Source organism: Vespa velutina, chromosome 23 (assembly GCF_912470025.1).
Source record: "Vespa velutina chromosome 23, iVesVel2.1, whole genome shotgun sequence".
NCBI lineage: Eukaryota > Metazoa > Arthropoda > Insecta > Hymenoptera > Vespidae > Vespa > Vespa velutina.
In genome coordinates, this window is record NC_062210.1 from 217480 (window position 1) to 245418 (window position 27939).

The window sequence follows — 27939 nt, forward strand, 5'->3', positions numbered from 1 at the left end:
TGTTTTTTCTCGAAAAGATCAACTCTTTTTCTTACATTTTCTAAAAAATACATAGTTACAAGAATATTTAGTTGTGACATCTTTCAATAGGATCATTTCAGTTAAATGAACAATTTTTGTTATTGGTACATTTACAATTCCAGGAATCAGGGTCATCTTAGGCCGTAACTTTACAATTAACCCGTTTCGCAATCCATTCTTTGATTAATGAACAGTTTACTCCATTTTCTAGCGTATAATGTGCGACTATATTTTGAAGTAGCCGTCGTTTTCCTTTTACACACACACACACACACACACAATTTATTTTTTTATTGCTTTTTTCCTTTAGCCTTATGACCCTTAATTCTTTGTTTAATTCAACACTGCGACTTTTCCTATTCTTTTTTGCATAATAGATACACAAGTACCGTCACCGGTATTAAGATATCTACGCGTACATCGATATAAGACATAATACGGAAACCATAAAGAATAATCGATAAATTCTTCTTTTTTGCTACTCGGGTTTGTTCCAAATAGATATCAATTTTAATCTGGAATATTCAAATTCACGTTGATACAAAAACAATGGAAAAATTTTCACTTGGAAATGTTACCAAGTATATGATCTTCCCTTCCAGCCATGATAATATTTGTTCTAGTGGCATCCGTCAAACCATAGACGGCAAGACAGTTTATATGAAGATATAATTTTCTCAAGTAGATCACACCATATTATTGGATGATCACACAAATCATTGCCAGTAAATTCATGCATTGCATCTATCAAAGGATGAGAAATAGATGGAACATTAATTATCATTAAAATACGGGAGCGTCCTTCATTTTTTCTAACATCTGTCGCACAATGTCTTTTAGATTTGCGACAGTCATTTTTTCCATCTTTTCTAATGGCGTTATCGCACAATATTCTCAAGCATCGTACGAGCGATTCACGATAGAAAGCAGACCGATTTCAAATGTGAAATTAGATTTTTTTTATCCTACTTCTGATGTGGTAGAAAATTGTCTTTATCTGAAAAAACGACCGATCGGATATATGGCACTGGAACAAATGTCATGTCGTGTACCTTGACACGTTCTTCTTTCTAGAGAGTTTGAAACTCTCCCCACTTAGTGAACAAATAAATCCCTTATCTTTATCTTTCCGGACGTTTCACAAAGCATTGATAACGTCTGTCATTATCGGCCAAGTGCGTACATCTCTAAGCGACAAAACGTTAGATTTATTATCGTCGTTTAGAAATCGTAATATTCACGATACCTTAGCCTAGGTGCTCATTGTCGACCAATTGTCGATAAAAGGATAATAAATAAATCAGGTGACTAAGTTTGACGACTCGAATTTTGTCACTATCGTAATATTTGATCTCAGTGAAAAGTTTACGCACAAGAAATGAAAATTATTGCTTCGGATTTCTTGAAAGCCACAGTATTTGATGTTCCAAGAGAATTGTTTGTACTACGACGCTTGCATTTTATTCAACGTATTTGACTAGTTTCAGTGAACAGCGAGTTGCCTGTCCTGATCACTGGGACCAAGTGCATACGCGCTTATTATTCCCGATAATTGTGACAAATGAATTAAATTACATATTTTTCGTATCGATAAATTTAGATCTTTCCGTTGTTAGGGAAAAATAACAAATATTTTTTATACATCTTAAAAATCTACAATATTTTCAATCGATAAACAATTAATGTTATAATATTTGGAGTCTCCTAATCGCACAGAAATGCTGGTTAACGAAGCAAAGAAATATATATACATGTACATACATATACATATACATATATATATATATATATATATATACACACACATTTTTATCAAGTATATAGTTATTCCCACGATCGGTTTGGCTTGATCGTTAATTTTACATATCTAATTAGGTAAACGATCGTTCCTTTTCAATAAGATCGTACTAATAATAGCCGACATTCGTTAGATTATCTAGGATCTCTTGATAGAATTTGAAAATCGATTTGGACGTGTGTCTTCCACGAGGTATCATACAGTAACATACATAAGTACGTAAGTTTATGTACGTTGTCCGCGAACGATCTATAAGTGGGAAACGAAGAGAGAAGGGAAAAGGCTTATCGCTCGTGAATGCGAATAGGGTCATAAAATAATACGACAGATGACTGTTGAATGTTGCGTCACGTTCTTCGTTGTACTCGGTGTTCGTGACACCATTCCTGTGGGTTATTACGATTAAAGAATCAAGATTAGAACTCTTAATATCACCGTCTAAGTGCAGTCTCAGATTAGATGTATTTTTTTTCTATAGGATTCTTCCGCAATACGATATTATCGTATCGAATCTCGAAACAACGTCACGATGGAAAATAACGCTTCCTCTTGGCAATTTCTTCTTTGTTTCTTTTATTTTTATTCATTTGTTTTATTTGCCTTTTTTTTTTCGTCTCTTAAGACCCAACGAGTTGTGGCGCAAAGTCACGTCCGCGTATCTACGTACAAACAGAGCCACGTATAATATCGAATCGAAGTGGTCGATAATTAGAGCGAATCGAGATTTCGAGATTTGCAGATACACGTGCGCACGAAAAGATCTCGTGAACGTGCCTCGCGATATATTGTATAACACCTACATGCCACGTGTCCTAATAGGATTTGCGTTTGCCGCCTTTAATGTCATAACAGTCGCGAGGGCCTTGACGTCGGGCGAGACACGAAATTAATTTGTTACCGGAAGACGTAGGCACGTTCGTATCTGTCCCCAGAAGAAGGGAGTAGAAGGGGCCTTAATACGTATCCCGCTAACATCCTGATGGAATATGCCGACGATCGATAAGTTTTGTTGCCAGGTGTATTTATAGCACACAAAAGAGATCCTACGTACGCATCGATCATACATCCTTTTCGAACGAAATAATTTCTCTTTCCTTTTTCTTCCTTTCTTTTTTCTTTTTCTTTTGTTTTTCTTTTTGTCTTGTGACAGTACTTTAGCAAAAAATTAATAGTCGATCGAAGGAAATCAAGTTAAATTATAATAAATAAATTGTCGTTTAGCTTTTTTTCTTTCACTTTTGCCGACTCTCCACTTACGTAAATTTCTAAGTATAAATATCATATCGGAAGATAGTGAGCGCGTATATAAATTACAATAAAACGTTGTAGCGTGTAGAAAAGGAAAGCATAATACGAGTCCATATCATTACGGTTAAGAAACGCGGTAGACAGTTATTACGGATCGTTCGAATCCTCCGGGTGTTCTTTCTTGCGCACAAAGGCGTACTTATCATCTCTCGTTGTTTCTCTTCAAGAGTTTGTTCATTTTGTTTTCTTTTTTTTTTTCTTTTTTTAAGTCACGCAAAGATCGAACGGGTACGTAGCCTTGAGCGAAGAGTGCAAAAAGGAAAAAAGAAATAAGGAGAGAGAGAGGGCGAGAAAATATTTTTTGTACTCGAAAAGAATCGATTGGGTAAGCAACAATAACAAACGCAACCCCGGTGACCATGACGATCTGAGAAAACGCTATAATAACATGGCATCGAGCATCGTCTCTTGATTTTCTCGCTTGAAATCGAGCTGTATTACGAAGCGAACCTTTCGAAGAATTCAACGATCGCCTCGCTTACTTCTTTTTTTACTCGAAGTAGAAGTCGATAACTTCGTAAGAATCTCGAAAGTTCGAGATTGCCTTATTCGTCATTGTTGTTTTACCGAGGAACTGTCATTGACATGAACGACAAAATTCCATTGAGAGAACTTTTTGACATTTCTATTTCAAGTAGCCACTCTTGAAATGTGTACCGTTATGCGCCTTTCGTCGTTACGTTGTCGGCGATTATGGAAAAGAGAGACCATTCTTATAAGAATAATCGTCGAATGTTCAAGCTCGAGCAACGAAATGGAGGTCGAATAGAATTTCTCACGGTTAACTCTTTTACGAGATTGTATTTTCCATCAAACAAGCATGATGCTCTCGTTTCCGCTTGTGGTAGTTCAATGAAAGGCTCCATCCCGCTTGTAATTTATCTTGATGCATCGCGGAAAGAGAGTTAGGAGTCTTTACGACGAACAGTAGCCTCAACTATAATAATTCGTGCTCTTCTACGCAATCATCTACATAACCGGGTAACCCATTCGATTTTAGTAGGTATATGTTTATACGTGTATACGTACCGGGCGCACGCCTGATTTTTATGGCTTACATCACCGAGATTACGGCCAACGTTATACACACACACACACACACACACACACACAAAACGCTTTTAAGCGATTTTTCTATTTTAATATGATTTAACAAAAGAAACGCTCGTTAGGCTAATCCGACATTAAATGAGACCCATTCAAATGAGAGATATTCATTCTTCGTTTCTTTTTCTTTCGATTTTTCTTTTATTTCTTTCTTAATTTCCTTTAATTTCGTAATTTCCAAGAGAATTCTTCTTCTTTTATACGTAACCCTTAATAAATAATCATCAATGAAGTTTCACTTTGAGAAGATAAAGAATATATGTATAAACGTTGTTTAATATTAAATAATAATACAAACTTGTAATCATTGTATTTGTTTATTTCGTTGGTTTCTGAAATGAAAAAAAGAAAAAGAACATAATATATTCGCTTGAGTGATCTTCACTCGTGACAAAATTAATGGTAATTTTTAATGATAATTTTACACGACGACTGTCCGTCGAATATTTTTCAAAGTGTTAGAACGGATGCTCGTCCGTTCATCGGAAATGTATGTATCTGGACAGAATCGAAAATGACATCAACGCGGTGTTATCTACCGGTCATGGTCACGAGGATAAAAGCGTTGCCGCTGTTCTTAAAGTGAGAATGTTCTCTTTTGTGCGTGCGCCTACGATGCGACTTCGACTTAGCGTCTCATAAAATAGACAAAGATATACCGAGAGAGAGAGAGAGAGAGGAAGAGAAAAGGTCTCAATGTTTAGACAACTTTAACAGAGTCGTTCGAATAAATTTAACGACGCTATTTCACGATCTAATGTCTTTTCCGTTTAAATATATAGATATTTAATGTATATATTAAATATATTCGGGTAGTTTCGTCAATTCTTCGTACGTAAAATTTATACGAAATTTAGATAAATATTTTCTATATACAGCGTGCACCATAGAATCATGGGAGAAGACAAACATTGGATTATAAAATTTATCCAAAATGTTCACCGTTAGCTTTCATAGACACACGAAGATAACATTTTTACTCAATCAAAATTCTCTCGAATCTTGTTAAAAGGAATTCATTTGACACACCTTCACGAAATTTTATTTGAGATGAATATAAAATTTTCGTAATATTTTATTTTATAAAATCGAGAGGAATATTTATTACCTGAGATAAAAAGGTTCGCAAGCCAATCTATAAGATGAATAAAATTAATGTGACACGTGGAAGGTTACCGGAAGATAGATAGAAAAATTTCTCGAAGGAAAGGAAGTACGATCACGTTGATATACAAGCCCCTTCCTTCCGGTCGATCGAGGACTGACAGTGACCTCGTTGTCTCATTTGTCCAATAGGATATCGGGTGTCCAAGGTATCGACTACTGCTACCACTGGATGTAAATAAAACACGTGGTACACCGCATTCGTGCCACTAATACGGCATCCGCACGCCTCTCGCAAGCCTTTTTTGCGCACACTACGCACACACAAGCAGCAGATGAAGTAGCTAACAGCGCGGAAGCCATGTTAACGCTCACGGCGACGAGCAGTGAATCTAGTTTGCAGCGGGTTCTTAAAGTCTTAACCGATTCTGGAACGAGTTGTACGACAAAACGTGCGAGTCCATCGTCGTCTCGTCTTATCGACGACGACTATGGAAAAAAGAAAAAGAAAAAAAAAAAGGAGAACATCGATGGATTATGACGAATATGTGGCCTAGGAAATAGAGATTTCATTCGACGTTACTAGAATCCTTGCTAATTCGTGTCACTCTTGCCATTAAAGTTTTCTAATGATAAACGATTTATATTATATTTATTTTCTCTAATAAAATGATTTATATTATATGATTTATTTTCTCATCTCAAATTCATTAGAAATATTCGCGTTACTTCGAAAAGTCCGTTGTTCAGATTTAAATCCTACTTTCTTTTATTAATAAACGGTTTATCTTTTCATTCTCAAAATTAGACCTGAGAGAAAGCTACTTCTACTTCGTTCAGCAAATTGTTAAAAAGTTCGCACGATAATCTGAGATTTGATTTTATTATACTAGATAATTTTATAATTTATATTAAATATGATTATACGTACGATTAGTACATTAGTATTGTTCTCAGGCAATAAATGTTTAAACGATCGTAGACTCTACGAAAGTCTTCACTCGAATATCTATATGATCTTCTACCTCATGTATTCCTCTTAAATATAAACATTTTTTGGACTAAAGGACAACGTGATAATCAAATTTACTTTTTACACTTTTTACAAAATTATCGCTATATTTGCTTTAGTGTATAATAATGATAAGTAATATTTGATTTCATAATTTGTTAATGTAAATAATATTAATCAGATAATAAGTATTTGAAATATTTGAAAGATAAAGTGGATTCTATGAGAACAGTTGCGTTCTAAAAATAAAAAGATTATAAAAATCAGCAACGTCCAATAAAATGAATTTTTCAATAATGAAAATTCAAGTTACATGCTATAAATCATGAATAGTTACGGTCCCGTAATCGTAACGCAACGACTCAATTTCCTTAGCCTACTTACTAAGGTATAATCAAGGAGATAAAGTTACTTTGGAACATGAGAAAAAAACGATACGAGAAAAATATCGAGAAACGATTGTTGGTGGTATACGCATGCGCGTCTGTGTCATAGACGGCGATAGTTATACTTTCAGAAGTTATAAATCGTACATCGAGCAAGAACCGCGTATACTTTGGCACTGACGTCATCTCGATCGAATGAACTTTACGATCAGCGACCGATCGATAATCGTGGCCGCCCGCTGCGAATTCTTTCGTACGTAGAAGAGGTGTTAAGGCGCGAACCGAGAATAATCGCTCGCTGTGCTATATATACTTGCACCTGACGACAAAACAGAGAGAGAGAGAGAGAAAGAGTTATATCTATTATAAAAGTTTATGAAATTATTCGCCAATTAATCAGGCATCATAATGATTTCTATAAATAAAGAAAAAGAATATATATATATATATATATATATATATATATATATATTCTGAGAAAATGGAGATTTTGTGAAGGCATCTTTGAAAAGTGGGGAGATACACTTTTAGATCTTTTTATATTACACAATGATATTTAAAAACGGTAATAATAAAATAACAACCACAACAACAATAATAATAATATAATAAAACAGAATGAGATAATAAAATTATTATGATTAATGCAATAGTGATTGTTTTGTGGGCGTGTGTGGTCTAATGTTGCGTGTTAGCTCAACAATAGGAAGATGCCAACGTATTTCGAAGTTCGATCTCAATTTCGTTACATTGAAAGAACGATCCTTGAGCTCGGTAGGGTTCTCGATGCATAAGAGTTTCGAAACTTGTGAATCTGGTTTTTCTTCCTTCGTTCAGCAGAGCGCATTAGCATTCGTCAACGATTATGCGAATTCTCACGAAGACCGCGAACGTCGACGAAAGATTTCTCTCTCTGTCTCTCTCTCTCTCTCTCTCTCTCTCTCTCTCTCTCTCCGGTCTTGGACCCGACCGAGAAAGTCAACGTCCGACATGTTCGTAAACTTCGTGAGCGTGAAATTCCAATCGTGTCGTCGACTTGACGATTCCATATTCTTTCGATTTTAATCGTCCTCAAATCTCGAAGGGGAATATCGAACGAAATAATTTCGAATGCGAACTTCGTGAAATCGTGATTTTATTTCTCTCCCTTACGGAATACACCTATTTCTGTATTGGTAAGTTTTATATAGAACAATAAGATGCAAAGTATCATCAGAATTGAAGAGATGACGATTCACAATTTGCATCGACGCAACGAGTACACGACATAAAAGATGACACTCTCAAATCCGGGATGGTTCTTCGTTCGAAATAATAACCGTTCCGTTTGGAGGAAGGTAATCGGACGATCGGTGGTAGTGTACGATCGATGAATTTGAGTGGAAAGTAACACCCGAATGCACGACATGTGCCATGGTAAGCGACCAAGAAGGAAAGCAACGAACAAGCAGCCAACAAGCCAACCATCCAGCTAGCTAGTCAACCAAGCAAGTAAGCGAACAGGCAAGCGAGACAGGGTGACAGGGAGGGTGGGAGTTTATATCGAGCGTATTCATCTTTCGTGTAAGACACGGCCCTGTCGTGTCGATCCTTGCTCCATTTTGCCCTCCTAACATCCGCGCCGTGACGAGGGCCGATACGCTCGGTTCGACTCAACTAAGCCGTGGCTTCTCGCATCGCACGAATAGTTCCTCGTGGCGTAGGTCACGAGGTGGAGATCTCTCAATGTGCCAGCGCTCTCCGCTGTACTTCACGAGCTATCCTGCCGCAAGAACTTAACGATTGACTCTACTCGTGCCTCTTCCTGTATTTGTGTGTGCGATTGTTTAGGTGATACAAATACGACTCCGTTTGAAAACGTGACCCTGACTATCGTGTTCGATTCCTTCAAAGGAACTCATCGATATCGCTCCTTCTCTCTCTCTCTCTCTCTCTCTCTCTCTCGCTTTCTGTCTCTTTCTCTTCGTCACTGAAGATTATTTCGTAAGATAACCTTTAGGAGGTAACACCATCAGGATGAGATTAAAGGATTTCCCGTTCGATTCGATTGATTTATGACTATTGTCTCTTTCATAGATCTTGGGAAAATTTTTTTCTTTTTCTTTCTTTTTTTTTATTACTTAAGATCTAGCGCGCGCGGTCAACGGACACACAAAAAAAAAAGCAGAAAAGAAAAATTCTATTCGTGTATGCATTATTCACTTTCAAAATCAACTTAGCGGCCAAGCGATGCCGATCTGACAAAAACGATATTCGATAGTTGAAGCGACGCAACCAGGAGCTGGTACGATGTGGTCCCTGACATTCAATGCCATGGCATCGACGACCGGATAACTAGTCGGCGAACATTCCAACTCATTGACTCGTGGAGAGGAGAAGACGATGCTGGGGCTCCAAAGCTCCTTGGAATGTACCGGAGATAAACGTATGACCACCATTGTGACAGAGTCCGTCGTACAAATATTGACTCCCGTCGAGAGGAAGACCACCTCCTTGGCTCGTCTTCTTTTTTTGCTCCTTCTCTTTTTTCTTCCTTTTCTTTTTTCTTTTTTAATCTATCTATGTCTCTTTCTTTTTCTCTCTTCCTCTCTATCTTCTTCATCCTTTCTTCTTCTTCTTCTTCTTCTTCTCCTTCTTCTTCTTCTTCTTCTTCTTCTTCTTCTTCTTCTTCTTCTTCTTCTTCTGACGCGAGATAAGAAATTATCGAGACAAGTCAAAGACCCAGGTGGTATCAACACGAACTACGTTCATGGTCGAAATGAGATTTTCTCTTTCTTATCGTAACGATAAAAATAGTAACTTATCGTCTATCGTTTCTCTTAGATCTTTCTTCGATAAAATTTTCTATCAGACTTGACGTTCGTTGTTTTTCTTTCTTCGTAGATTTGTTCCTTTCATTTTTTTTTTGTTTTATTTATTTGCTTACTTTTTTTTTCATTGCTCTTAGGTTAATGACACTTTGGCAATGTAGAATTTTAAACGCGCCCTAGGCAACGACAATGACTGGCAATCAAACATCTGATGAGTTCTCAGCCGATCGTTGTTCGATGAAATTGCGTAAGTTTTGCGAATATGATCGGAAAGACTTTCAAGGCCGAGAAACCTGATCGTTAAATCTTCCGAGTTGGAATTTTTCGTACGATCTCCAGTCAATTCGATCTCTTGTGAAAGTCGGTTGATCTCTAATATCTGTTCAAACATCTTTGATTCTTATAAAGTAGAGCCTTCATTATACAAACGTTTTATTATCCAAACAACGTATTTACTTACGAAACGTAATATTTTCTTTTCTATCGATGTAGATGTGTTCCATGCAGTGTTTCTTTTATCTTCCTATAATGATCGAAATAAATATACATTATTTAAATATATTTCGTTTCAGAAAGAGAGAGAGAGAGAGAGAGAGAGAGAGAGATTTTCTAAAAAATTTAAAGTTCACTAATAAATAACTTGTTTTATTGTCGGAACATTACTTTATATATTGAAAACTCTGCTTTACCGTGTGCATTTTTCTGAATATTTATACTTCATGTTTAATTAGCAAATGAATTTAATTCTCTAAGAATTTGTCACTTCTGCTAATTCCCATGAATCTTAAAAGCCATTCAAATTTCTTTTCTTTTATGAACACGACCACCATGAGACTTCGATTACTTGCCGACTAAAACTGCGATAAACTTACTTTGTTTTTTTCTTTTCTTTTATTTATTTATTTATTGTTTCTTTTTTTTTTTTTTTTTTTTTTTTTTTTTTTTTTTTTTTTTTTTTTCTGTTAATTTCATCGGACCGAACGACACCTGCGTATTGCCGATTCGTTATGGTGGATGCTGGTCGCCGACAAAGTGCATTTTTGCACGTACGTTCTGGCGATAAATTCACCATGAAAACAGGTCCTCTAATCTGACCGACGGTTATCTCATCGGCTTCACCGGCGACTACAACAACGACGCGGTGCTTTTGGTCATCTGGATCGCCACTTTTATAGAGATTCCCGGCTTCCTCTTTCGTGTTTCATTTAAGCCCTTTTACCATCTCTCTCCCATGAATCTCGTAACACTCGTGAAAGGACACTCGTGAAAGAATTCTTCTTTGGCGAAGGTGTCTCGTCGTAAAAATATGTCGTATTTTTTTTTCTTTTACGAGCCTACGACGTTAAAGGCAATTCAAACGTTCAAAGGCAAAAGTGAATTGCCTGGTAAGTAATCGTGCCGATTGCTAATCAAGGTTTATTAAATGCTCGTTTTTGATAAATTTAATACCTCTGCTATTTCGCGAATTGTATGCGAAAAGAGTGTTGATAATTATCCTCGATTAATTTCTTGATTTGATTATCATGAATGTTAATCCTTTCGAGCATTCTTGGACCATCAAGACTTGCTCCTCCAAGATCAGTTTTAAACATTGTAAATCGTTTCTTAATCAGTCCTTTTAGCTAAATCACCATCTTCATAAACATCATAAATCTGTTTTCTTTTAAATTTATTCGTACTTTTAAGAAAAAATCATAAAACTTTGAAAATCCACTTTATTGTGCACCAAATGCACTTCATCTTCGATGGGACACGAAATTGAAATGAATCCAGTGATTCACTAAAAGAAGAAGATAAAGAGTAAATACATTTATTTCGCATTTGCAAATATCTGGTCATTTACCCCGATTTAATTAATAACCACAAAACTAATATGTTTTTAGCATCGTCAACGTATGCGTTATAAGTAGATGTTTTTTTAATAGATATAACGTAAAGAAGCGGCATGCATTTCCGCTTCAACCGGATATATTGAGACGTTCATGAACACGTTCGTACATACATATACACATTCAAAAGATTTCCTTGATTATCTTGTCTTATAATATTACAAAGAGAATGATAAAATATATCGTGTCCGTCAGTATTACATAAAACTACAGTCCTCTCGAGTGGTAAGTAAGAGTCTAAAGAGACTAATGGACGAAGGAAATCGATCTTAGAACGAAAAAGAATGTCTCGAAATCACTGAAAGAAAGAGAGGAAGTTCTCAGAGGAAATAACGCGTTAGAAGGGTCGGTCTTTCCTTTGGACGTTTGTAACGTCCCCTTTCCTGCATCGTCCGGTGAGCACATGCGAAACTCGATCGTACATCCGTGAACCTTAACGACATTCCTTGCCACCGATCCTTTCGTAGAAGACGCTTTCATCTACGCATAACTTTCTTTTCTATTACTTTTAATTATATTATATCTCATGAAATATTATATCTATTTATGTCAAAGCGAAAATCGTTACGAATATCGGTAGGCTTATCGAATCTGCGGAATTTCTTACCAACAATCTCGCATATCAAACCCAATTATTTTCAATACGAAAAAGAAAAGAAAAGGAAGAAAGAAAGGAAGGAAGAAAGAAAGAAAAAAGAAATAATTAGAAAGAGTGAAAAGAGAAAGAAAGGGAAATAGAAATCATTGCGATAGGCGGCGCGAAGAAGCGGAGTATTCCATAATTACTGTGCTAAGGAATCCGCGGCCTTGAACGCGTTCGCGCTCTCGATCACGCTAATTCACCTAGCTTGCGTGTGTATACCATGGCGAAATATGACGTCGTTGCTTGTCGATATGTCCGCATTGGTATTTCTATACCTATGGCATTAAGTCGGAAGAGAGAAATAAAGGAAGAAGTGTATGAGGCGATCTTGAGTTTGGAATGTCGTTCCTTTCCGTTCACGACTTTCAACGTTGTTTCTTATCTCCCTAAGGTAGCTCGCATTGACGAGCATCTCCTTCACGGACTTGTTTATTATTATGGAGGAAAGTCACTGTGATGGTTTAAGAAAAAAAAAAAAAAAAAAAAAAAAAAAAAAAAAAAAAAAAAAAAAAAAAAAGAAACAAAAGGAAAAAAAAAACAAAAAAAAATTCGATAGGCAGGTATTTCTTTTTATTGCAGTTTCTTAATGTCCGAGAATTCAAAAGTATCCATCCAATTTATTATATCGAAACTCAAACTATTAACGAAGTTAGAGCAAAAATGTGAAGTTTTGTGCTATCGCATATAAGTTATCGTTTAACTTTGGAATACATTTTCTTTCTCCTTTTCTTTTTGTTCTGTAAACAAAAATAAAACGATGGACAAAAATAATAATCTTTTTTATCGATGCCGTCATACCGGTTTATCATCTTAAAATTGGACCGTGAGAATTTATTCGGAGTAATTTTCATGGACATCGATTTTATTTTTTTCGAGCCACGGAATTCATCGTCGAGTACGAAGGCCACAAATGCTGGCCAAGAGAATCAACCGTGAAGAATTCAGTATAAGATGCACGACGGTGGCGTGGGCGAGAGCGTCGACAAGACCCCTCTTCATATATGGCGAGAGGAGAGTCGAAGGGCAGGATGCGCCATTTATTTATGGCTGTGTGTGTGCTTATTTCCCTTTCTTTCTTACATACACATTCTCTTTCTTTACGTAGCGTGTTATCGCGCTACGATCATTAGCGCCGTGGACTGGTGAGCGCGCGCGCGCGCACACCAGCGATCTGGCGATCGTGGGTCGAAAGATCGAACGACGATCGAATCAATGGATTCTTTCGACTAACTCTTATTTATGACTGTCAATTAAACTCGAAGAATAATTGTTACCGGTCGAACCCTCGATGCGCATTTTGTATTAATGTTAATCACGATGCTCTTGAATATCGTTAGATACCGAGAGAGTTGTTAAAGATAACAAAGAAGAAATCTTTTAAGTATGGAAGATACTGGAAATTCAAACGAAAGATTTATAGTATTTTATTGGATAAAACTAATATAAATAATGGCGCAACGTTGATCGTTCGTAATATTTATCATAAAGTTTATTGGGTATACGATGTAAATATATCAGAACAACATAAGTACCTCTTTCATTCATCTTCATTTCATTTTTTACTGTCTCAAAAGAAACATCCGGGAATGTCAGTCTTCGATATTGATTAAACTTAACAAGTTGATAAAGAAAACAAAAGTAAGAGGTATATATAATATTTTTCTTTATCTGCGGCAATTCTATTTTTAATTATCTCATTAAAGTTTATTTATTTCATTAATTATTGGTGATTGAAAAAAAGTACCAAATAGAAAACTCATTTGGCTTCTTTTGATTATTATAATAGGAAAAAAAATTTCAAAAATTATTTTTTTTCTTTTTTAACAAGAGGAAGATTGTTGCTCGCTCATTTTATCCTCTCAAATATTTCTTGTAATACACTATTATAAATTAGAAAATTTCTCCAAAGAATCTCTATAAAATAAAAGTGACAACGTCGTTAATATCGCAAATCTTTTTTGAACAAAAATAAAACCATTTATTTCATATAAACGTCATAATAATAACCTATGGAATTCGGATGAAGAATTCGAAATTGATTCAATTTGAAAATGACGATTGCCACATTGTAGATGTTCATTGTAAATTGAAAAGGGATAGAAAAAGAAGGATCAAATCGATAGTCGAAGAACGATAACTCGAGGAAGGGCACGCCCGGCAACCGCTAGCTCTCGAGTGTTCATTATCCTACGGCTCGAAGCGGGATTATTTTTAGTGCGCGCGTGGGCATAAATGGGCGCATAAAAATGCACATACCTGCCGTCAGCTTGTTCGCCTGCCCCCGGATCGTCGATGTGAGCGAAGTACGAGCGACAGAGATAGAATGTGAAAGAAGAAGGAGGTATTTCTGAGCTCCAAGAGAGAATAACTGAGAGAGGTGAGAAACAGAGGAGAGAAGAAAGTCGAAAAGAGAGAAAGTGATAAGGCCAATGTAAGAGACAAATGTGCAACCTAAAAGTATATATGTAAAAGTATATGTATATGTATATATATATATGTGTGTGTGTGTGTGTGTGTGTGTAAATATATACGTGTTCACATTCGAATGAGAAGAGGCCGACGTATAGGCGCCATTAAAGTATTCCACGTGTGCCAAATATAGGACAGACTAAAAGTTCCTAAGTGATTTTAAAAATCAATTACTCCTTTTCGAGACTTTTTAGGTCAATTTATTTTTTATATTGTAAAACTACAAGCCTAGAAACTTTCTCACAGTCTGAAAGTAATTCACCTAAAAAGAATCGATAAACAATAATTAATTCTTAAAATAACCCAGAAACTTTTGGCACCATCTTGTATGATGTAATAGTTAAAAAAAATATTATTATATGTTAGATTTTCTTGTTCCAAAGACTCGTACTAGAGTTCGTTTTTTTAGGAATGTTCAGCTTAGAAATTCGTTAAAGTTAACTGATTTTTAGACCTTCGTTAATTCCTATACTGGCGAGGAAGAATTTCTAAAGAGGTAAACCCTGAAAAGGATACTAGTAACAATGAATTGAAAGGAACATAAAATGACCTGAAAGAGAAATTTGTCCCTTTGTGAAAGGTTGGGTCGGTTCGAAGGTCGTGCTATATATCGGACTATATATAATATCTTACATATAAAATATCGATAATAATATCGGTAATAACGATAATAATAATAATAATAATAATAATAATAATAGTAATAATAATTATTATTATTGTAATAATATGTTATGTTTTTACAAAGAAGACTCGAAGGAAAGATGATTTATAGGCGTAAGAGAAGGGAGGGAGGTAAAGTGGAACGTATTTAAAATCAAATAACTTTTTATAGATTAAACAAAGGACTTGGCATTTTGTATATATTGAGAAATTAGCGCGTGCATGGAAAAGGGAAGATTGATTGACAGAATAAAATAATCTTACGTGATAAGTATTTCTTTGAAGCGAATTTAAACGATTAACTTTTCTTACATCATCTATCTCCTCGCTCCTATGATCAATCATATTTTCTTTTTCATTTTGATGTCATATTGATCAGATGTATTGATTTATTGCTTAACGTTTTTGCAACTAAAAAAACTACTATTAATATTACTTTAAAAGAATCATTTCATTTGTTAAAATATTCACTTCTACGTATGTTATATGAAATGTATTAATAATTAATAACCCAATGTTTTGTCGTAGCAATTGTAGCGATTGTTTGAATGATGAAAGAATACGTGCGTAAATGAGAAAACAAATGAAAACATGCGAGTAATACTAGGAAGAAGAGTGATTGACAGGACGTAACATGACGAGTATATGCTAGAATGAGAAAGAGAAGTAAGAACGAGTATGGTAGAGAGGTGCAAACAATCGAGAGAGTGTGATCTGCCTGATAAGAAGGAATAAACGTATTGCAGAGAGAGAGAGAGAGAGCGGTTTAACATTTATTTATTACGTCTTGTTACGTAATTTGATCAAAGATTAGCACACAACGATAAAAAATATGAAACAAGTTTTATACAAATTTTGTAAGTTATTTTTATAGAAAATTGTAAGATATTGTAAGATATATGTAGGCGTGGTAAGGTATGGTAAAGTATGTGTGTATGCGTATATGTGCCGTGTGAATAGACTGCGTAATTGAAACTGTTTTGTTTGAGAGGAATGCTTTGTAAGAACGAGCGTGCGGTGAGAACAAAGAATCTGATCACGTAGACCAGAGATGGTCAACCTGTGACTGACCCGTGGTTCATTGTATGACCTACGATGAAAGTTTAAGTGACCTGTGAATTTTTCAAAGATTTAACTAAAGTTTAAGTAAATTATTAAACACAATTGTTCTATCAAATCTTTGCAAAACACAAAAGAAAATTCTTCAAATTATCTACCGATTATTAGTGTTGTTATTTATTTTTATATTTAATTTCTAACTAAAATGTCTGAGAAATTTAATTATCTACTTATGTAAGATCGTTTAAAAAATGCTATCTTTTGAGTTGAGCTGAGATGTTGTGTTTTACGATTTCACAGATCTTCTAAGCAGGTATAAGCTCTTTCTTTGATCATTTTATGATCGTTCTATCATCGAATCTTGATAATATTTACAAGATGTACATAAAATAATTAAATCTATATATTTATTATTTTAAAATGTACTAAGAAGTGTAAAAAAAGATTTATTTCGTAATTTTTATGGCCGGTACTACAAAATGAAACATCATTTTTTTCTTTATTTCTGATCTTTCAAACATTTCACATAGTACATTAATTTCTCCATATATACTAACAAGATTCCATTGTGAAAATATGTAAAAAATTTTATTTATGTTTCTATCTATTTATCATATTTGATTAATTATATTACATATAAAAATATGTAAAAATTATATATTTTTTTCTAAATTTAGCTAATATTATATTTCACAAGTGTGTATTATAAAACAAAACAAAAAAAATTGAGAATGTTATTAAGGGTTAAAGTTCATACCAATAATTTTTTTTGATTTAATATTTAACGTTTATGATTCGATAAGAGATAAATTTCGAAGAGGAATTTTCTTAATCTAGAAGATTTAAAGGAACAGATCAATGGACGATCAGGTACGAGATCGTTTGTTGAGAAACAGCAGCAAATTCCTTTTCTCCAGTCGTGTTCGATCGTCGCTGTGGACAACAAAACGAGTAACGTGGACAAACACGTGGACAAGCTCACGAGTTTCGTAACGCGTGACACGTGCGATTTCACGATCGTCCGATGCACCGAATGCGATGACTCAAATCTCCTTGTTGCGTACGATCGTAAGCAATACGATCGAGAGATACAGAAATACCTTTCTGAATCATCATGGTCCGTGCGTCGGTCCATAAATCGAGGTCAGAAGTTGGCTCGAATCTTTCTTCTGGGTCCCCTGGAGATGAGATTTCCGGTTCGCTTGAATACTTCTGCGCTGAATCACTGAATCCAACGACTATTTAAGGATCCAAGCTAGAAAGAGAGAGAAAAAGAGAGAAACATAATATATTCCCATAATGTGTTTCAACATTTCCTAGTAACGAGAAATAAATAGATAAAATTAACAAAATAAAACGAAAGAGAAGAAAAGTACACGATTGATCCAAATCTTCCTAAGTGATTTTAAAGATCAATTACTCCTTTACGCGACTTTTTAAACTAATTTTTGTTTATATCGTGAAAAAGTTCCTAATAAGAGAAATACACAGAATATATACCACCATAATATAATTTTAAATAATTTATAATTTTAAAACTAAAATATCTAAATGTATTGTTGGATATATATATATATATATAGAGAGAGAGAGAGGGAGAAAGAGAAAGAGAAGTTTAATCATCCGTTATAAACGACCTTGCAATCAGTCACATTCACTGCTTTTGCGTTTTTCCTTTTCTCAGTCGCATCATCGTTCCTCGGTATCATCATCGAAAATTTTTCCATAGTACTGACTCAAGATCCTAATTTACATACGTACTATTTGCCGAGATTTTCTCGATTTATTCGCGAAAGTAACTACCATCCGTTGTTGTTTTATTTTCTTTACGTTTGAGAAGTTAATTATTCCAGAATAAAAGAAAGCAAAAGGAATCCGTAGGCATGCGAGACAAGTTAATTGTTATTTGTCTTAACTTAATAATACGATACGAATCGAGATTTTTAAGAGGATAGATATATATGAGTAGGTATATCTCGAGGTCACCTAGTCGAAAAATAAATAAAATGTCTACTTTTGCCAGACGGTAAACGAGTCGTGGTGAGTACGTGAAGAGACGTACTTACTTGACTTAGGTACCACTGGTTGCACGTGTCTAGTCGCGTCATTAAGAGTGGCATTACGACTTGTGGATATACGTATAGGTCGTCTTTTCGATAACCATCAGAGGATACTCTCTGGAGGGTCGTCTCTGTCGCGGGAAAGGAGGAGTCCGCTCGTTTCTCTCGTAGACGAGCCACCGACGACGACGACGAGGAGGTCTCGAAGGTCGTTCCTTGACCTTCCACCCGGTCGTTGAAAGATTCCTTCTCTTTTCTCTTTCGATCTTGTTCTCTCTCTCTCTCTCTCTCTCTCTCTCTCTCTCTCTCTCTCTCTCTCCTCTTTTTCTTCAGTTGAGTTCATTGATCTAGAAACCGTATAACTTTTTACGTTTCGAATAAATTAATAGATAAACGCGTAAATAAACAAATTAGAAGATACAACGGGTCATTAGAAAAGTTGGCTATTTTTTTCTTGTTTTAATTTTTTTTTTCCTTTTTTTCGTAAAGTACAAATTTCAATCTTAAAGAGAAAGAAACTTTAAAATGAAAAGAAATAAGCCACGAACATTTTAATTGACTCTCTTATTTTCTTAACGAAAGTAAGAAATAATAATTTGTTTATTATTTTATTAAAAGTTTATTATACCAAAAGGATTAATTCTTAGTTATCGAACCAATCGAAAAGTTCTCGCAGAACGACGTCAATTTAAAAACATCTTTCATTCATCGTTCATCGCCCTTTTTTCTGTTTTTTGTTTCTTTTTCTTTTTCTTTTTCTTCCCCCATCAATCTTTTCGTCTTCTTAGTCCGGGAAAGATACAAAAACATGAAACGACCCGAATGAATCTACCAGGTCTTCGTTTATCGTTATTATTGTCCGATCTCTTTCTCGTCCTTCGATATTCTTCGTTTTTCGCTATCTTCTTTTCGACTTTTTAGCCATTTTATTACACGAAGCAGTTGCTCTCTTTTAATTGGATGGACGCTACGAATAATCCACGATCGGCCATCGAAATAGCTCGAGCGTGACGGGCAGACCCCTGGTGGACGTCAATTAAAAAGCAAAGATAGTCGGAGGGCCTGCTGCTCTCTCGCAGAAAGGCTTGTAAATTTAAGAGAGGACGTTTCGCAAGTCACCGTCACTTTTCCCCCGTGCAAATACGAACGTTAATAGAACGATAATAGGTGAATTACAAGTCCTATCGTACGATGAGTTCACGTTGGCGAGAAATTATATCCCTTTGGATAGCTTTAATGCAAGCGACTGTAATGGCTTATCGAAGAACGATAAATTTCAATGGCGTATTAGAAGGATAAGATTTTGCAAATACGAATTTAAACGTTGTCGTTGAACAGTTGATAGACCATCGGTATTAATTTTACCTCTTTGCTTTTTTCTGTTTCAGGTACTTACGTTCTTCACGCTAAAATAAGAAAAAAAGAAAAAGAACAAATAATAAACAAAAAAAAAAAAAAAGAAAAAAGAAAAAAACAAAGAAAAAAAAGAAAAGAAAGAAAAGATCAGAGAAAGCTACTCATACGTTTGGTAACGTATCCATTATTTTTCGTCATAGTAAAATTAATATTAAAATAAATATTATCGCTGAAACTCCGTCGGGCAAGACTTCAGAACAAGTTTCGTATAAACATATATAAGAACAAGACTTCAGTACAAGTATCTAATAAACATATATAAGAAATGGATATATTTCGATAGATAAATTAAACGAACAGACTTTGAATATATAAATTGTAATTTTGATAAAATAAGATGACTGGCGATAGTTTAAAATGATTTTCTAAGGGATAAATAGATATACAAGTATTACTTTAATTGGACTAATTTGATGTCATCTATACAGGAAGACGTTACTGTTCTACTCGCATAACCACTTAATTTAATCGCATTTTCTCGGTCCGTCGCACTCGACTATTAATAGTACCACTCGGAATCGGAATGTGATTCAAGACTTTCACTGTCACCTTCCTCGCGTGAGGTCCATGCGCGCGCGCCCGCGAGAGTTACCCTCTCTCTTTTACCATTCTCCCCTCTACCCTATTCTCGCTCAACTTTTTTTCTTCTCCATAACCCTTCTCTTCTCTCCCCCTCTCACCCCATAGCCCGATCACCGATCCGTCTTTATGCGTTATTTTTTTCCTTTTCTTATCTTCGATCGTACCGAACAGGCCAATGCAGCATCACGAACCACTACATTTCTGTCATTGCATGTCCACTTTTACATATGTTGAGTTTCGATCGCGCGAATCGTAATATTATCTCTCCTCTCTCTCTCTCTCTCTCTCTCTCTCTCTCTCTCTCTCTCTCTCTCTATCTCTCTTTTTTCTCTCTTTTCTTCTTTCGTCGTTCGTTAAATGCCCGCTTCTACGTAACCGGCTATGCATAATGCAATTAATTAAATTTCATGACGGTGGTAGGGAGAACCGCAGAGAAGCAAGCGCCTGCTTTGGATTCCTTTAGCTCGCCTACCGTAAATCTTTGATCTTATAAAGTGATACTCTCGTTGAATATTTTATAAATTATTCTTTAAGGGATAATCGTTTCAATAAATTTCTAATGTCTATCGTGAATGTAAAACAGAAAGAGAGAGAGAGAGAGAGAAAGAGAGCCACTATATGTCTGATGGTTTTGGATAGGATGAAGGGTTTTTTGTTTTTCTTTCTTTCATTTTCTTTTTTCCTGCTTTGCTTAATGCTTAAAGTTTCAAAAATGTAATGTCCCTATATTATTACGTCGAATTACGTGCCCTTGTTTTCAAGGTAAACTTTAAATATGTTTTCCTTGAGAATACATACTTTTTTGTCATTCTTATCCGATTAATTCGAAATTTTTACATAGGTTTTTATAGAAACCTTTTCGTTAACTTCAGTAATCCTTTTTTACTATCTTTTTTCTAACTTATGCCAAAAAAAGAGCACTTTTACGAAAAATCTCAATGTACAATTGAAACTACAATCGTATAATTATGTTATAAAATAACATAAAAATGTTTGATTTTTAGACGAAGCTCACTGCAGCGAACATCATTGAATGAACATCTTTCTTCTTTTTGTATTTCTATAAAATACATTTTAATTATATCAAACAATTGTTTTACATACATAAAGAAAAACAATAACAAAAATAGCCTTTGTTTTATATCGTCGAAGTAATTGTCTCTCTTGAATGATAATGGTTCTACTGTAAAAATTTTCTATCGTCTATTAAAAAGAAAAAAAAAGAAAAAAAAAAAAAAACAGAAAAAAAGAAAAATGAAAAGAAAGGACTAAAACCTTTGTTCTTATTAGATTACTTCTCATTTTCTCGTTACAATTGAACCCTACCGCGATTTCGAGAAAAAGAGATCTTGCTGCCTGAGTAGCCGAAGGGTGGAGAAGCTAATTCCTCACGCAGAAAGAATATTTTCTTTCTAGGTAAAGTTCGTCGAATCGTAAGACGGTGTAGGTCGGTCATTTCGTGCGTGAGAGAAGGACATCGAATGATTCTCTCTTCTTTGGATATATTTGCACGGGCGTGGCGCCGTTCGCGAGGATGAAACGATTATTCGTCCGGTCTGTTCTCCTTCTGTATTTTTTTCCGAGGACACAACGTAGGAGAATCGCGTGAGAGCACGTCGTTTCGTTTCAAGAGAGAAACAGAGAGAGAGAGAGAGAGAGAGAGAGAGAGAGAGAAAAACAAGGAGCATAGTACTCGTTCGATCGAAACCCTCGGGCTTCCATCGTTTAACTTAACAGAAGGTTTAAAACTCGCTTTTCACGAGCGTTCGTCTCGCGGAAAGGAACGCTTCGAATTCCTCTTCGCTCGTGAACGAAGATCGGACCGCACCGATAAAAGACTTACTATTTCTTCATTCTCTTCGTTCCACGACCTGTTTTCGTATCTCCTTATTTACTTCTTGCGTGTGCCTTTCGATATACTTGCTTCGTTACTTACCACATTGCGATTTCCTCTTTGTCCCTTTTATACGTGCAACAGGTTTCACTATATGTATATATGTATATATAAATCCCGACTTGAAATTATGTCATTACTATCGTCCTTACGCTACTACCATCTATAGTCGACATCATTAAATATTTAAGAATATCGATAAGAAACTCGTCCACTTTTTCATTATCTAAATAACTTTTTACAAAATCAACAAATACCTGACGTTATAGGATAACATTCATTTTTAATCCAATGGATATGTGGAAATCCAAAGGAAAGTTTTACTTCCTTGATCTATCTCAAAGATTGTTTGCTAAAAAAAGTTACTTATGTAAATTTATATGCTATATTTATTATGACTTTTTGATTTAATCTGCTAAAAAAAAAAAGAATTTTCGGGGATAACCGATATTTTTCACTTTTATTTTAATTCTTGAATTTACTCACGCAATTATTTCTCAAACTACAGCTCGTTTTGACAAATGTTTCGAATAAAACTTTGAGAGAAAAAGAGAGACAGACAGACAGACAGACAGAACAGAAACGGAGAGGTTTCTCACATAGTGCTCACAAATCTTTTCTAGGTGAACGTGCTCCCAAGATTACAAGGTGACCTTTGTTACTTTACTTGACCTTGAAAGACCACAATATTACAGTTAATGAATTCGTCCCGGAATGGGCATGAAATGGTCTACCTAAATAAGAACGTACAGAACCGTATAAAAAAAACAAAGGTCACCTTGAAATCTTGAAAGCACATCTGTCTAGAGAAGATTAGTGGCCACCATAAAATATCGCTCCCGAAACAGGGTAAGTTTTATTTGAAACATTCTTTTTAAAATTAATTGTAATTCGAGAAATAATTACGTGCGAAACTTAAAATGGGGCACCTTGTATATTATATATATATATATATAAATTACTTTTTTATTTTTATATATATTTAAAATGTATATACATATATATAAGAGTTTTACATTTATTTTCAATATTTCACAAAAATATTTTTAACTTGTTGAGAAATGAACGAAACGAGTGTTTAATCAAGTCGACTCGAAGGAGAAGGGATAAAGGAAGGCGTAATAATAGTTACTTTATTCGTTGCGGCCCTGTTTCGACTGAAACAGAATTGTCCACACGTTATAATCGCGAGAAGGCTGCCGCGAGACGGTTGCTCTCTCTCTCTCTCTCTCTCTCTCTATCTGCCTGTCTCTTTATTTCTGTCTCTCTTTCTCTCTCTCTCTTTCTACGCAGCTCGCTAAGAACCACCTCCATCAGGACTCGTGAAGACCACGTGCTCACCGTATAGGCCGATCACGGTGAAAGTATGCACTTATGCGCCACGGTGCGTCTATCGCGAGATTATGGCGCGCGAGAGACCGACCGACACGCAGCGGGCTTTAATTATCCGCTTTGCGTGCCGTCACGACGCCAACGCGGGGTTGGTTGGTTATTCGCGCGTGAGCGTAAAACTCGTAGAAACGAAAGAAAGAAAAAAAGAAAAAACTAATAAGAGAGAAAGAAAGAAAGAAAGAAAGAAAGAAAAAGACAGTCGATTTTCAAGGGTTAAGTCGAGCTTCCCCCTCTTGCCTTTTTCTTCCCTTTTCCCATTCCCATCCTTCCCTTACTCACACCACCACCATCACTACTCACCCCTCCACTTCTGCCTACTTTATTTTCCTCTTTTTCATCCTCCTCACATTCGTGTCGCCCGCTTTGGGAATGAAAACCAGTTCCTCCCGAAGGCAACCTCATACACCGAGTTCTACGGAAGACGAAATTTCGTCGACCTCCGCGGGCGGACCACTCTCGTGGGACCGTACGCGATACTTTCAAGTGACCTTTTCACTAGCACGCATCGCCCGAACAAAGATATCAGATTGTTATACCTGGAAAACGCAAGCTTGTTTTTTTCTTCTTCTTACTTCTTCTTCTTTCTTTTTTTTTCTCCCTTTCTTAACACCTCATGGTCAAGTTCTTGCCCGTGATTATATTACTGGTTACAAGTAAGTGCTATGTAGAAACTTGTCGAAATCGTTTCAACGTTTTTTGGAATTCTTTCGTTCTCGAGAAAACCATTTACGTACATACTTTCAAAGAGCGTAACATCAGATTTATACGGATCCAGTTAATTTGATGGACTTAAAAATTTTATATTAGTCACTAAAGTTATCGAATCTACCAATATAAAATACAAAAACATTTGAAATGATTAATTTAACAATTTGTTATGGAAAATTTGTCCAATTAATAATATATTAACTATGCAATTTTATTCGAATTAATAATTCGTTTTTAAAGAAAAGATTAAATACGCAATAGTAAATATCTTGAATTACAATTTCCTCATTGTTCATAATTATTTCAATGTAACTTAAAAATTAAATATCCCCAAATGATACGATTCTGGTAACGATTTGTTCTTTCTAAAAAATGAACGATCCCCTACGATCGTTGATATCTTACGGCACTTTCTTCATCCTTTAATCTCATAACGATCTCTAAAGATTTTCTAAAGAACACTCTTCGGACTCCAACAATTTATTGTCCAGAACAAACGACACGATCTCGAAATTCCATCTACTTTAATCTAACGTTGAATTGTATATCTACCGTATAGAAAGTATGACATCAAATGTATATCTTAAGTGGGACGATTTTGGAAACATCTATTTATGGGTAGAGAAGGATAAACCTCTGGATACTTAGTTCTTTTTGAAGAAGTTGATACTTGATATTACTTTAGTCATTCTTAATCTTCTAACAATATCTTGAATTTCCAAGAAACTCTCGTTGGTTTCAAGCGATTTATTATCATACCATCTACGTGAACAAGACAATCACAAAATTCTCCATGTACTATATATATATAATATAATCTCATGATGAATCGTATAAGTTCTCCCTTCTCTTTAACAATCGTAAAGCAAACTGGTTAGTTTATATGACGATTAGTCGAGCCGGAGTTGACGTTTATCGAGCATGTACGGCTTCTCTCTTGCGAGGTGCAATACGCCTGGTATAACTATCTGGGTTAGGTTGCACAAGAGCAAGACGTTTGTGTCTGGTGACGTGTCTACCCGAGAGTAGCTACCCGAGTCAAGAAACGATCGTGTATTCTTTATATCGGCAATGAATGATTGCTGTGATCCTTCGAAACTATTACCAGAGAGTCCGGTGCACCGAGTTTAGCTTCCTTGCGAATTATGACTTCGCAAAGAGATTGGTCAACGGGATTGCTAACTGGAATTTAGAACGGCTCCATTGTTTCGACGTACGAGAGCACCAGTAGGATTGATCGTTTCCTCGACGGCTCGTTTTGCTCGACGCGCATACATAGATTTACACATACATATACGCGTACCCTTCGTATATATGCGGTAATCCACTTACCAACAAGAAGGAATATAATACGTAACACGATGACTCCCGGGGATGTTAATAACCGCGCCGATCTTTCGTACGGCGAGGATTACCTTAGAGGTGTATCGTTACGCGTGGGTGCCTGCGATCGCTAAGATTTCGTAACGTTGACCGGCTGTTTTTTTCCTTTATATAAAACAAAAAAAAAATATATATATATATATATATATATATATATATATATATATGTATACGTGGCTGGCTAATTTATTATAATTTAATCGAGGAACATGGCTTAACGATGAAAGGTGACTCGACTTTCTCGGACTATAACGATCTTCTATGATCCTATGTTTTCTTTGATTCTTTTATTTTTCTTCATTTGTTGTTTTATATTATTTTCGTAATACGACTCATTTATCGTCTGGTCGACTGAAATGAAATAGCAAGATGTTGAGATTACGTCGTGTCATTCTACACATTATTATCACGTCGTGTCGTTGGATATTGCGTAAACGATCAAAAATCTCGTAGAATATGCAAGATAGTCGAATATAGAAGATCGATTGTCACGCAGGATATTTTATTTATCGGTAATCGCGACAACGGGCGGAAGGAGGACAACGAGCAAACGGAATGACATAGAATGGTTCGGAAAGTTTTACGAGAGTAAAGACTACCTTGTCGTCGAATTTATGGGACGAATGCGGCTAGCCACCGCATCTCGAGCTTCTTTACATTTCCATAACAATGCTCTTCGTTCCTTCTACGAGTACGGGAGTTCTCTTTGGATCCGCGCTCGAATCTCCGCTAGCTGGCTAGCTAGACTCGGCAAGATTCAATGGCTTCTCAGGATATACCGAGAGCTCCCCCGACGAGAGTCGTTACACGGTTTGTCTCTGTCGAGAGAGCTCGAGGAGTCCGTATAGGGATCTCCTCGCGCGATACGATCTTTCTCCTCTTGAAAATTTAATCCTTCCGTTCTGGGGAAATTAAAGTGGAGACTGTGCTTTAAAATAAATCGCGTCGCGAATCGCCAAGAAAGTACATACCTATCTAAGTTAACGCTCCTCTTCGCATTCGTTCCGCACCGTCTTTTCTACGCTTATTATTTTTCATAATTTCCTGTCGTCGAGCCGTGACCATAGTACAACCATGTTGGATTCTAACGATCAACTTCAGATTCTACGGGGAAAAGAAAGAGGAACCTTTTTTTTCAACTAAGTTTTTAACTATGTACCATAAAGAGTTTCTTATGCTTTTGACATACCGAATGGTATAAGTGTAATAGACGATTTTCTTCGAAACCACTTGAGAAATTCAACAGATTCCTTTAAATTTTTATCTTTCGTATCAATATCAAAATCTATGTGCTTCAGTGCGCATGCGAGAGTATGCAATTGAAAATTTATACCTAATGTCAGGTTCAATGCAACGAGGAATTTCGGTTTCAAAAATGAAAAAGTATTTAGAACAGTGCCAGCTTTATCGCACGAATGTCTTTTTCTTTTTTTATGAAGGTAATCAAAGACAGAGAATGATAGAGAATTTCAATTCAATAATTAAAATAATTTAAACCCTATAGGATTATTTACAGAAGAATGGCGAAAGTTAACGCGAATCTTCTTTCACAATGTTTTCTTATAATAATCGAAGATAAGGGACGTGAACAAGAAAGGAAATAATTTCAATTTCAATTCCGTTTGAACTAAAAGAAAAAAGAAATATTGTATTTCCATGTATCATTTAAAATTCATTAAAAATACATAAGAACATCTACGTGGGATTATTCGAAATATTATTTGAATTAATTATCGATTCTCGTGAATAATATGAATTAACATTGGCCGAATCTATTTGCAGATTTCTCTGAATTTACAGAAGTGCGGGTTTCATTATAAAATCGAGACAAGATGAAATAACAAAGAAGTCATAAGTCTCATTCAACGTACGCGATGTTTGAAGAGAGGAAAGTATAGAAAAAGGGATAGAAAAAGGGAAGCAATGTAAATTTTCGAGCGGTCGTTCGCTCCCTCTCGTCCGGTCGACCTCGATGCAAGCCATACTTGAGGGAGAGAGAGAAAGAGAGAGTATGTCTCAAAGAGGCTTTTGCTCTCCTCTTTGGCACTCCTTCGGTATTTCAAGTAGCGAGAGGTGCGCGCGCGCGCACGCGTGCGATCGAGGATTCCAACGGATAATCCTGGACGGTAGCCGACCTTGAAAGGGCTCTCCCTCCGTCGGCGTCGCGCACTCTCTCGAGTCGCGTGCCCTCCGAGCCCTCTCTTTGTCGCTGCCTTCAGGCGCATCGATTCCAAT

General features: G+C 35.8%; 1 protein-coding gene across 4 annotated transcripts in view; it reads left to right on the forward strand.

Annotated features, from left to right (window-relative positions):
• The window catches only part of LOC124956726, a 214765-nt gene that overhangs the window by 71490 nt on the left and 115336 nt on the right, over positions 1-27939 (forward strand). The window contains exon 2 of one of the 4 annotated variants that reach the window (XM_047512907.1): positions 19718-19857. The exons of the other annotated variants lie outside the window; for them this stretch is intronic. The gene's annotated coding sequence lies outside the window, so the exon portion shown is untranslated. The remainder of the gene's footprint in view (positions 1-19717; positions 19858-27939) is intronic. 4 annotated transcript variants of the gene reach the window in all.